The following is a 13,749-nucleotide window of genomic DNA, read 5'->3' on the forward strand; positions in this document are numbered from 1 at the left end:
GTCCCTGGTGACCACCACTGAAACATTCTGTTTGCTGTCTTCTTGATTAACAAACTGAATCCAGTGCAAGGATTGAGGGGAAATAAAACACCCACAGAGAGCATTTGGGTCACAAGTTTCAAACTATGAAGTGTAACTTAAGTCTTCCCTTTAAATAACCTGAGGCTAAATATGAGTCTCTTTTCATTTCAATTTCCTCATGTCCTACCTCTCAAACTCCAACTTGATAAGGATTTTTAATTAATTTGTATTAAATCCCCGAACTGTAATTCAACAAACCACAGATCCATAGCTTCTACATCTCTCAGACTTTTTCTCCCTGACCTCAGCCAAGGCTTTCAGTATCTTCACCCCACAGCTCCTCACCTGTGCCATGGAGATAGTGGCAGCTCCTTTCTGTCCCCACCCAGCAGAGAAAACTCCCTGGCACAGGCACTGCCTCCCCACGGGGCCATTTTGATCCTCAAGCTTAAACAAGGCTTGGACAGTCCATAAAAGCATGGAACAGTCATCAGTGACACAACTCAGAAAGGATTTTAATTAAGGACATTACCAAAACAAGGAGGGGCAGAACCATGACAGCCAACTTGGTCAGGTCCCTGCTCCAACACACTGGGTTTTACACCCCAAAGTGGCTCCAAAGCTCCCAGCAGCACTGGCACAGAACTGCTGGATCCTGCACAAGACAGAAATAGCTACCTGGAAGTACTGTCCTGCCATAAATAAAGCTTTAATGTGCCTCACTGTACCTTCAACCCTTGGTCCAGCAGTTTCTTCACCATTTGCTGGGAAGCTGCTTTGATATAAAATACTTTGTAATTTTTAAAACTAAGAATTTGCTTCTACAGCCATTCCTTTACCTTTAAAAACTCAAAATGGTATCATTTTTATAAATGTAAAAAGCAGGACTATGAGGAATCTGGATGATGAGGGTAAAAATGCTTTGGAAATGTCCAAAAGGCAATGGCTTTGAATTAAATATAAATCATGCCTGAGAAATCTAGCCCATGTGAAACATCATTTATTAAGAGAGGGAAGTGAGAGCTCTGACCATCTGACATCCCAAATTACCACACAAATCACCCAAGAGGACACTTCAGTAGAGCCACACACAAAAATTAAGCAAGCTTTTACAATTATTCCATAACTACAGGTAGAATTGAACTACACAGCTCTCGTCTAAGCACCCTCTGAAACTGCACTGGTATCAAGAAATATTTCAACTATTAGGGACAGTGACTCAGGACATCACTGTACAAGCCTGGAGTGCAGACTGCCAAAACAGACACCATGTGCACCTTTCAGTGAGGGGCTAAGGTGAGATTTCTTTTAGCCCTGCAGTAAAATCTTCATAAATTTTAATTTTTGAATCACTACTTATCCTGCTCCTCAGGCCTATAATGTTCAAGTAGCAGGAGCTATTCTTGATTTCTCTGTCTGCAGAAGTGGTTTTGATATTGCAAGTTTAGAATACACCCTGAAGTGCTGTCATACACAAAGAATGAACACTGTTTTTCCTTCTTATTCAATTTGAGATAGCAATTAAAAACAAAACCTAAAACCTCAAAGAAGGGAGGTTTTAAGTCTTGGAGTTTAAGCTCAGTGTGGCAAACCAGGCATGAAAAAACCCAGCTAGGTAGGATGAATACTAATTATAAGAAATTTATTACCTTAATATGTAAATGCAGTAATACATTAGTCTTAACTTACATTATATTAGCTTAGTGCACGTGTGTTACCCAAAAGTAAATTAAAAAACAAAAAAAAGAGAAGTCTTCATCCAAAACAACGCCCAAAGACTTGTGTGACCACCAAACCAAGTAGTAACACATGCGTAAAAGTAATAATAAAAACAAAAATTAAAAAAAACAAAAATGAGAAAAAATAACATTAACATAGTATATAAAAAATAATTTTCACTTAACAAACTTGCACATAAAGTAACAAAAATCCCAAAACTCTGTCCTCCGTACCCCACAGTATCTTTTGCTTATGTGCTATTATTAAAACCTAATTATCCCTTATTTATATATTTTCTAAACTACTCAATTCAAATTACTACTACCTTAAATATTATTTAATTTCTTTTTAATAAAATAATTAAACAAACAGCAGCCTGGCAGTCCCACAACTCCTTGGTTTTCCCCTCTCCTTGGTATAGTATTTCAGCGTGATTACTTGGACATTGATCAAAATCTGGCAGAATTCCAGCTCGGCAAAGAAACAGCCACATAAATCTTCCCATCAGGGAAAATTATCGAGTTTGAGAGATGTTCCTTGACCTCGTTGTTATCTGCACATTTTTATTTACATTACAGTAGCACCCAGAGGCTGGGCAGAGACCAAGGTCCCTCAGCAGTTCACACTCTGCACACACACAGACCCTGCTCACTCCTCACAGGGCTGCTGCTCACAACTCACACTTTACACCGTGGTGAGGTGACTTGCTCACAGCGCCCCACTCAGCAGCCAGACCCAAAATTTGCCAGCAGGGCAGCCAGAGCAGTGTCCTCCAAGCATTGCTCCTGCAGCCTCCAAAGCAGACTCTCAATCTCTTTTTTCCCAACAATTGGAAGTTTGCTCAGATTGGTCACCATGTGAGAGAAGCAGCCCAGCCTTGGTCATCTTGCCCTGACTTTCTCTGCAGGAGAGGTTTAGCACTTCTGAATGTCAATACAAAGTCAAGGAAGGTTATTAATGAGGGTTGTACCTATTTCACTCTATGGCTGTAGAAATTAAGGGTTACATCAATCTCCTCAAAAGGAAACAAAACTTGTGGATGTCTCCTTTTCCTCCTCCTTTTCCTTCCCTTCCCAGCCCCACAGAGGAACTGAACTTCAGGCAGCTTTCAGTACCTACTAACATGTCAGCAGGGATGGTGCCTTCAAACACAAGGGATGTGCAATTTGAGAGCAAGACTTGAGGACAGACGAGCTGCTTTATCAGCCAACCCTGCCCTGGCAGACAGACACACTACACACAACATGCCACCCCCTCAAGACACTGGGATTTACACTTTGCTTCCCTGCAGGAGTGGGAATTTGGCTTGCAGTGCTCCTGTGGCACACTGCAGCACTCTCCAAGTCCACTCAGCCATCCTTGCTGTCTCCCAAATCATTAATTCCACACATCACAGATTTGCTTTTCATGCATATTATTTTGAGCACTGCCTTAATAACATCCTGAGACTGGGAGATGCAACTGTGTCCTGAGCTCACCTCTGCACGAGGGAGGGGAAAAGATCACAGCAGATTAAGTCAGTTCCTTGGCTTTTGATAATGCTCATTAGATTATGCAGATGGCTTTCCTACCCTTGCTCTCTCCTTGGCTATTATAAGAGCAGGTGTTTCCTCAGTAAGGAGCCTAACCAGTAGGTAGGAATCAGCCAGGAGTAACTGGGAATTTATGAGGTCTTCAGTTTTGATGCCTACTCAGTGCTCCCAGCAAATCTCACTGCTGTAAGATCTCTGATTAAATGCCTTCAAACCCAGGAGTAGCTAAAGGTCACTTTATAAAAGCACTGGAGACTTATAAACACTGTTATAGGCACCTCAAATAAAGTGATGGACTTTCTGATAATTTGAGGCCAGAGTATTTCTCTCCCCCAAGTCACTAATGCCACAGGAAGCACCTTCTGAACAAGTCTGAGCAGGAATTTAGCACACACAAATCAAATGGGGCTCAACGGATTTCTAAAGGCTGCAGTTTCAAATGCAGGGAGTGATGCTTAACACTAAACCAAGTTCATTTTCATGGCTTTGGTAACAGCTTTAAGTGACCAATGTCAGTAATGAATTAGGCATGGTTGACCTTCCTTTGCACTGGGAAGGACAGAATGACCTCTGGACATCTCTTCCTGCCCTGCTTTTTGTGGAAAACACAGAGGCAAATTTCAACTCAGACTATGTTGGTTTTGTTCAAGCTCCTGAGTTACAGAGTTCTGTTAAAAAGGCTGCAGGAGGAAGGCACAGCGAGTGGTTACACAGCTCACTCTGTGTTGGATTCCTGACTGAAGGAGCTCAGCCAGCCTTGAGACCTGACTGCAGTAAGGTCTGGACTCAGATAAGCTGAACTGAACCTGCAAAAAATCAGCCAGGAGGTATTTCAGCAAATTAACTGGGTGGCCTATCATGGAAAAGTTAACTTAATGCTCAGCTGTAATAAATGAGATCTATGAACAGGTTCCAGAGTACTTGGAGTAGCTGGTGGCTTGCACATCCAAATCAGCAGGATGGGAATGGGTAGGTGCTAACAGGAAAAGGCTGGTGGTTGTGCCTCTCACAAGATACACAAATTACACCTTTATGGCAATGGAAAAAAAAAACTGTTGGGCTTTTACATAAGAGATTTGGCATAGCAAGTGAAGTGTTTGGGATAACCACATGTCTGGGCAGACTCTGCTCGTGCCATTTTTCCCCCAGAGGGGAAAGGTGGAGACGCAATGGAATCACCTTGTGTGACCCACAGGGCTGAACCCACAGCACCTAACGGGGGGCAGAGCCAGGGAGAAACCAGACAGCCAAAAGATCCTGCTTGGAGCAGATTTTCCCTCCTAGCCAGTGCACTGCACACTTATAACTCCTAGCACCTGTAGGGGTGACTGCAGCCCCCCAAAAGCCCCCATGGAGCAGCAGCCCTGCAGCCTCGGACATCAGGCAAAAAGGAAGCACTGGGAAGGTGCTGGCACACGGCCACATACCATCCATGCTCTCAGCGTGTCAGGAGCAGGATGAGGGGCAGGAGAGCTGAGGGAGGCAGGAATGTGGCTGAGGGCACACTGGAAGTGCAGTGCAAACCACAACACAGGCAGCAGCCCAGGCCTCTGGGATTCAGGCACCACTTCAAGGCTGATCCTGCAAAGTGCTCAGCAGCTTTCCCCTCTCGCTCAGCTGCAAGGTCTCTGTGGCTCAGCACCTCACCACAGAGGGTTCTGCAGACTTATCCCCTGCAAGATACAACTAATTGGTCAATCAAGATAAACCTCTTTCTAAGGAAGATTTAAGCACAGGCAGCAACAAACTTCAGCTCTGCACACTTTGTGGTTTCTCCACCTGAGTCAATTCCTTTTCCAGCTGTTAGAGAGAGGTAAAATAATAAGGGAAGTTCAGAGCTGCACATCTGGGGCTGGAGACTCCTGTCAGGCTGATCAGAAGTGTGGGTGCTGCCACTGCCTCAGGCACAATAGCTGGGAGAGCTGGGGGTGTCAGTGCCCCCCAGACCTGCAGAAGAACAGGATCCCAGCAAGAGAAACCCCACTGCACAAGGAGATCCTGTTCCCTGCCATAGCATTTCCTATAACAGCACAAAAAGAAATTGCAGCCTAATCAAGAAGGGATATCTCCATGTTTATATGAAAAATGCCCAAGGAGTGGAAAACTTCGGGTGACCTCAAATTCAAGGCTTGCTGAAGGGCACAGCAAAAGACTCCACAGACTCAGTCCCAACTTCTGCAGGCTGGGCAATTCTGCAAATTCAGAACTGGCACAAATGCTGTCTGCTGGATGCCTTCTTTGTTATTCCACCTCTCTCTGTTTCTGGAATTACCATCACTTTAAGTTTCACAGAGGGACAGAATCCACTCTTCCATTTCTACTCACCTCTGGTTTTGCATTCAAATCCACACTTCAAGGACAACCAGAACTACAAATCCATTTTCTCACCTGGGTTTGAACCACAATCACCCTTTCTAAGCATCCTCCAAATCAGCATCACCAACTGTTCTGAAAGTGGGAGACAAACTGTGTGACAAACTGATGTTCCTTCAGCTTGAACTTGCTTGTAACAGATCTCAGTGGCAGTGAATCTCTGAATTCCTGCTTGCCCAGCCATCAGAAAATGCACATGGAGCAAAAGAAAAATCACTTGCTGAGAGCTGTTAAGGAGAAATCACCCAGCTGAAAGTGCAGAAGCAACAGGTCCATCCTGGACACAGCACCCCAGTGAAAAGCAGCAAGCTGGGGCTGTTCATCATTTCAGAACTGGATGATAATGCTGAATAGTCTTAACCTGATACTCAGTGGCTCCAGCAGAAGTCAGCCTGGGGCTGCCTCTGCTTGTATTCCTTCAGGAAACAAAACTGGTGGATAGAAACAGATACAAACACTACCAAGCAGATAAACTACAAGAGGAAGCAGGCAGCTAACCTACCCCCTCTGGGAGAAAACAAAACATAGAGAAAGACAAGAGAAAGGAGGGATGAACAGAGTGAGGAGACAGAAGTGAAAGCTCCCTGTTTCATGCAGTTTAAAAATGTGATTGACCACAGGCTGCTGTTAAATGCTGGATCACACCCAGACTACTTTTCTGAACTACAGGCTAAAGCTTCATAACCCATCTCCTTCAGGGCTCTGCCTCCATATCTGATTGCCCACATTTCCCCTATTCCTTTACAGCCTCCCTTCTCCAACAGTGACACTCCTGAGCACTCATCCTGTGACTCCAGCAAACCATTCTGCCAATTTCAGGTCAACACCCTGTATTTCAGATAAATTATTAAAAACCAACCAAACTAACTGAAATGAGAACAAAAAACCCCACACACACTCTGGCCCTGCCCCAAGTTTCAGCCAATGCATGCACAGCAGCAGCATTTAGGTACAGCCAGTAAAGCAGAACGTGGCAACACCCATACAGGGTCCACAACTCCTGATGGGATTATTTTACATCTACACCCTCGTTTTCTGCTTTTTAAAGGATGTGATGCACACAGTTAAACATTTGAGTCCTGAAACAGCCAGGCCTTCCTCTTTTTAATCAGCCTGAGGTGCTCTGTGTACTTTTAGAGCACAAGGAAAAGCCTCAAACTCGCTCTGTTTGATTCAACATGCAGTGAATAAAGGACACAGAGCCTTTGCACAACAGGTTTTGTCATGATTGTTTCTTTCTCTGCACTTTGATTTCCAAAAAGAGAGATTATTGGACAGAAAGCTTTTTGAAGAAAAGTCTAAAAAAAGGAAAAGAAAAAGCCACAAGAGCTCAACTACTTCCCTGCTGGGCAGAGCATCTCTGAGCATCTGCTGTACCTGCACAGAATTACAAAAATTCCTGCTACAAGCCAGCCTGCTGACAGGTCTGACACCCCAGGCTGCAGGCTGGTTATCCCCCACTTGGAAAATGGGGATATCAATATTTCCACTGCCATCTGCAATTAAAGTCATTAGCCTTTTCCCACACATTTATAGATTAACCCCTTCTCAGTCCTATGGTTGCACCAATTTTAAAGAAAGGGGAAAAAAGAATCAAGAACACAAAGGAACTTGTATTTACCGGGTGCTCAAATACCATCACTGGGGTTTCTGGAAACAAATTCTTGACTAAGTACAACACTCCTTGTCATTGGAAGAAAGTGCAAAGCTAAAACTGCCATCTGCTTTATCCCTTTGCCCACACTGCAGCACTCTTTAAAAACATTTCTAAAAGATAAACCACAACACCCAAAAGGTCTTTAGTGGCACCTGTTAGGGAGGGGGGGTTAGATACAGTCAAATTCCACTTCCAGCTGAGTTTAAGAGGCTACAGAAGCAGGAAAATCACCTCCTTTTTACAAAACTAAGTACAGAAAGTACTCTGAGCAAAGTATAAAATACAGAGCCCTTGCAAATAGCATTTAATTCCTCTGTATTAGCTATTTAAAGAGTTGTTTCCTGCGTTGTGGAGCCAAGAACCTCCACTGCAGTTCTTCCTCACACCACCAGTTCTGCAAGGCCATATATCAGCATTATTAATATGATTTACAAGTGCTACAGATGTTCTCCTTAGGGGCAGCTCCATGCAAACATAGACAGACTTCTAATAAACAGACCCAGATCCATCTGTTAACTTGTTTGAAGCATTTCACTGTACAGAGCAGAACCAAAGTGATTCATTAGAGAAAATATCTTCATCAACAACTTCCCTTATACACTTCTTGTACTCCAACACCTTCTCCTACTTAACTTTCAAATTTGTTTTTATGTATTTAAATGATTAAAGCTACTATTTTGAAAAAGAACAGTTAATTTCAGGACAAAAAGCATTACAAGTGCAGTAAAAATGGATGAGCTGCCACTGGTTTAAATCATGCTCTGGGTTTACAACTACAGCACGGCACCTTTCCCATGCAAAGTCCACCTAAAATCAATACACAACAATCAAGTCAGTTTAAGGGGATGAAGGATGAAATGGAAGGGATTGAATTACCATGACATAAATATACTGCTTGTTAGCTGAGCCACGGTAACGTTAGAGCTGCTAATGGGGCAGGGAAAGAGCCCCACACAGCAAGGAATGACTGCAGCTCTGCAGGCAGAGCAGCCACTTGTTACAGCAGGCACCCTCCCATTGACGACCACCACTCATCCCCTGTGCACACTCCCACCAGCTCGGCTTTATCTGTTTCCAAAGCAATTGAAGTGCCCTGTGTTTGAACAAGCACATTGTCCCGGAATAACTCCGTGGGTTAACTTAAAGCAAACACAGCCACACAAGCACAAAAGGCTCTATGGGCTCTGCTACTTCCGATGAAAAGTGATTTTGCTAAGGTTGGGTAGATCCATAAACTTGCTCAGCTATGCAAGGAAGTTCCAGGTCAGCTGAGGTGTGAACAAACTGTGGTAGTTAAGCTGCTGTGGCTCCCTTAGAGAGCATCAAAGCAGTTTCTGAGCTTGAATTAAATCCCCAAACAGTCTGCAAAAAAAGCAAAAATTTGGATCTTAAAGTTTATTACCCTCCCTATACAGGAAGCAGAGGCTGCTGATCCAGGAAAAGAGGGGAAGGTGCTCCCTACTGCCTCAGAGCCCCAGGGAACAGTGCTGAGGGCAGAAGGACAGAAGGACACGGTGACACAGCCTCCCCAGCACAGCTCCTGCTCACAGCACCCACGGCTTAGAGCACACAGGCCCTAAGCTGCTCAGAGCTCCTGCATATGGATGAAGCTCAAGTCCAAGGAAATACGACCATGGCAGTGTGGACACAAGTATCCCAACTGATTCCCATGTGGCTTGTTCCTGCCCAGGACAGGAATACACTGATCCAGAACACTCCCACTCACTCAGGTAAGCTCTTACTCCAGGGGAAACTCAGAGGAACATTCCCTTTCTCTTCACTGAAGTGCTGCACTTCAACATTATTTCACAGACCCTGAGCACGACTGTAGCAGCAAGAGCAAAGCTGTAAAAAGCAGTGCTTTCCAGGAAGGAACAGCAAAAAGCAATGCTTTCCAGAAGGAACAGCAAAGAGCAATGCTTTCCAGGAAGGAACAGCATTCTCCACTAAACTCAGACAATTCTTACACATGTGCTCCATTTACCACTTTCACTACAGCTCACAGCACAACACAATTCCTAAACCAGCCTTGGTAAGCAAAAAGGCAGCTACGTCCTACAGCCCCTCCCAGCTAAAAGCTCTGGACTGCAAACTCTGCACTTGCTTATAGCCAAACCAATGGACCAGGGCAGTCATAGAAAACAGATTTATCTCAGCATGGCCATATCGATGGGTTTTGAGAAAGGGAGATCCCCAACCAGGCACCCTCTGTGATGTTACACAAGGATGGGCTGAGCAGTTGAAAAGACAAAGCACCAGCAGGAGAAATGTGCATTCTCTTCAGTCCAAGCAGGGTTTGGTTACTGCAGGAGTCAGTCACAATGGAGAACACCTCAGCCTGTACCTCTGTGCCAGTGCATGCTCTGCATGGATGGCACTGCAGCTGTGTCAGGAAAGCTCTCCAAGTATAAACCTCAACAGTGGAACAGCAATCCTTCCCTGCTTCTCTCTCTTTAAAGGAAAGGCAGGAGCAAACAGGATTATTCCCAAAGCAGACCAGTGTCAATCACATCCAAGTCTAAATCTCAAGGTTTGACAGTAAATGGGATCAATGCACACAGGGAAATTTCTTCCAGATCAGTCCCTCAAGCACAGAAATTTCACCTCAGACTGTTTTTGCTACACCTGTTGCAATTTTGGTGGAGAGGAGAAAACCCTGCTCCCGGGAAAGAAGAAAAACAAACTCCTCTGACCAGGTCATCCACACTGCTGAAACCCTTCCAAAAGTGACAACATCTCCTGAAAAGAGACCAAGGCCTGGAAAGGTGCATAAGGAACCCAAAACAGAGGTGAGCAGTTCCTTCAGTCAGTATCTAATCAAGAAGAAGGGAAAAGGACTGCTAGAAAACACAGCACATTACAGAGGACTTCTGCACTGCTCTCCAGAAGAATTTACATTCTTACAACACTGGCTTTAGCAACAAGTGGGTTAAAGAGTTTTTCACAGAAAGTTTTTCACCTCCAACAAGCACTAATGATTGACAAAACAACGCTGATGTCGCAGTAAGATCCTGTGGAATGAAAAGCTGGAGATGCACAGACCCTTCCAAAATGTCCTGACAGCTCACTGAGCAGCACAGCACACAATGGCTCCCGCCCAACTCCCACAGCTCCACTGCCTGCAACACGGTTCTGGGCTACTACTAAAGAAAAATGTGGCAAATTGAAATAAAACAAAACCAAATAATAAAAAAAAAAACACAACAACACCACACACAAAACAAAACATATGGCTTATGGTAATGATTGGGAAACCCACTGAGGATTAATGAATTTTGCAAATTAGCAAAGAAGGAGCAAGCAGGATTAAAGAGAAACAATCAACAACACTGAGATGCAAAACACTCTCTGTTCATTTATTTAGCAAAGTGTAGCTCTGCCTGTGCTGAAAGCACCTGATAGCTTACCAAAGAAGACAGAGCAATATATTTTGTAAAAGTAATTAAGCCTTTGAAATATGAGACCATAGTACATCACTCAGCTGCTGCCGAGGAGAGGGATTTGACTCCCAAGTTGTTTGTGCTGTCAACAAGAGAGATCAGGCTCCCAGATTACTCCCGGGAGGAGGAGGGAGATTCTAGGAGTGCAGCAGGGCTTGGCTGGAAACCCACACCCCACTGCACAAGTGCCTCCCCTCCAAGGGAAATGGTAAATATTAGACAGCATCATTCAGAACACGCAGCAGGTAAAAGATGTGCCTGGGAAAACTCCTGCAAGTCCCAGCCCAGTGTGTGCACTGCCTTCAGCCTCACAGGGAGAGACCTCAGCCCTGGCCTGCAAGTGAGGTTTGAGGATACCAAAAACCCCCATTGGACTCACTCTGCTTTAAGAGATGAGTTTTAAACACACAGTTCTTAACTCAGCAAAGAGGCCTCTTGCAGGATTATCAAGAACTGTGATTTCTGTCACTGCACACAGCAGTGCAGAGACACAAGCAGCTATGAAGCCCAGAGGAACATTTGCATTTGCAGACACTGACTAATAACAAAATCAGCCTTCTTTAAAGACAGGCAGTGCAAGGACAAGGCTGCCCAGCACGCTTACTGAGCTGGAACTCAGCCTTCAACATGCTTCTCCTCTAAATACTTATTGAACGACAAGAACTAAACTTTTTGTAAGCACTTTGGTGCTTCTATGACACCAGTTTTATTTCCAGAAGCCTAGTTTTTATGTGAAGATAACAGAACAAACACTCCAGAGTCAGCTTTGAAAACACCCCTCAGACACTTCACGTTGCACGTGCATTCTTTCTTAATTTAAACTCTGCATGCATAGGTCACTACAACTAAAAAGCCTTTCAGTGCAATAGCTACTGTCTCAGCACTGGAGAGACAATATTGCAATCAAGCTTCTGCTGAAGATTGTACAAGACTGTTACCCCCTGCCCAATCCTTTTATTAAACATTGTCTCAAAACACTAAATAAGCACAAGTATTTTTATCCAGTGCAGACTAAAAAGAAAGAAATACACAATCTTAGCATTTCTTCTTTCCAAAAAGGAAGGCTTTGAGGTCTGGAGTTACTCTGTTTCAGCAGGAGCCTCCCAGGGTATTATTAAAAACTCCCCAAACTTCTGTGCTAAAAAAATGAGGCAGCCAGCAGTCTGCTGGTGCTGTGATCTGCAGCTCAGGAGGCAGGACCTGCATTCACAGAACACTCAAGCACTGAGGGAGTTGTAAGCAATACAGATCATGGCTTTTTCTGCTTGTAAAGCAACCAAACTGCTTTGGGGACTTCTTGTTTGTTTTGATCGATGCATATTTATTCTGCACTTGTCACCCAGATCCTGCAGCACATATGGTAGTCACCAAGTCCCCTCTAATACCTTGGCTTAGCACTGTGTGAATTAAAGACAACAGTTGCAGCTTTAAAACTAAACTTCCAGTTTCATGTAGACACACCCCCAGCACACTCACACCGTACACATTAAAAAAATTAATAAGCATATTAAAAACGTGCTTCTCTATTCCCAGCAAGGAACAGCAGGTGTGCTTTGCTAATTATGTCAGCTCCTAACCTGCTATTATTTACCAGTGTCAGGGAACTTAAGATGTAACCAAAAAAAAAAAAAAAAAAAGGCAAACAAACAAAACAAAACAACCCCAAAACCTACATCTAAAAGTTTGAAATATTAGTGAAGCCAGCACATTTGCTCATCCAAACAAGTTTATTTTAGTAACTTTTTGCTCCTGAAGAAATCAACAGAAAGGAACAGCCACACTCTGGGACTGTCACAGAACCTGACAGAACACATTCTCCACGTTGTCCAAAGTCAATTGTGGAGGAAAACACGTTCTGAATTAACACCCTGCGAGACCCAACCACGTAAAGACGCACACAGACCCGCGACCTGAACACTACAGCTTTGTTTGAAAGTGAAACCAAGCAGGCTACAAATAATGCTCTATCCCCAGCGCCCAGGGAGGTGCCAAACCCAAACAAGAAGTATAAACGGAGGAGAAGGACGGCTGAGTTTTGAAGTTTTACATTTTATTATCGGTAGCATTATTTATAGCGTGACACTTCTATATATAAATCTGCGATCTGCGTTTCTTTTTACACCTAGAAAGCGTATCAAGTTTAGGCAGCGAACCCTTGGGTTTCCATTTATTTGCAAAAGTTTGGTAAACACCGGATATTTACACGAGCGGAGCAGCTGGGTACACACACACACACATACACAAATAAATGCATGCGGACGCGGACAACACGCGAAAGGCGCACTTTCCAGCCCATCATCCGCTGCCTGCTCAGACCTTTTTCCAGCTCCCGAGCCAGCGGGGAAATGGCCGGAGCAGGCGGGCGCTGGCCCAGGGCTGGGGCCGCCCCGGGCTCCGCTCCGCGCCCGACACAAACGGGAGCCGGGACCCGCGCACCGCCGCCACCGGGGGCTGGAGCCTGCCTAGCACCCCCCTTCCTCCGCGCTATTTTTTAAATTTTCTTTTTTTTTTTTTTCCCTCCTCCTCTTCCCTCCCTCTTGGTTTTTTTTTTTTTTTTTTTTTTTCCCTCTTTCTTTTTTCCTTGTTTTCAAGAGCCCTCCTTTTCTTCGCCCCTAATTTTCCCCTTCAAAAGATGGCGGGCAGAGAGAGCGAGCGAGGGAAAGCGAGCGAGAGAGGGGGAAGAAGAAGAAAAACCAAAAAAAAAAAAAAAAAAAAAAAAAGAGAAGAGAAAGAAAGCAAAGCAAGCCCGTCCTGCGTTGGGGCGCGGGGCTCGGCGGGGCCGCGGCTGCGGCCGGGGCGTCTTCGGGCGCTCGGCGAGAAGGGGAGGGGGAGCAGAAGATGGAGAAGAAGCGGCAGAAGAAGAAGAATAAAAGGGTGGGCAGGAGCGGCGGGGCCGGGAGGAAATCAATGGCCAGGCTGCAGCCAGCCCCGCCGCGCTTTGTTACAATTGTGGCGGCGCACAAAGGCTGCGGGGCCGCGGGGAGCGACGCGGGGCTCTCGCAACAAG

General features: G+C 44.8%; 1 protein-coding gene across 2 annotated transcripts in view; it reads right to left on the reverse strand.

Annotated features, from left to right (window-relative positions):
• The window catches only part of BRD3 (bromodomain containing 3), a 47,976-nt gene that overhangs the window by 24,991 nt on the left and 9,236 nt on the right, over nucleotides 1-13,749 (reverse strand). The gene's annotated exons all lie outside the window — the stretch shown is intronic.

The sequence above is a fragment of the Zonotrichia albicollis genome, chromosome 21 (assembly GCF_047830755.1).
Source record: "Zonotrichia albicollis isolate bZonAlb1 chromosome 21, bZonAlb1.hap1, whole genome shotgun sequence".
Classification (NCBI taxonomy): domain Eukaryota; kingdom Metazoa; phylum Chordata; class Aves; order Passeriformes; family Passerellidae; genus Zonotrichia; species Zonotrichia albicollis.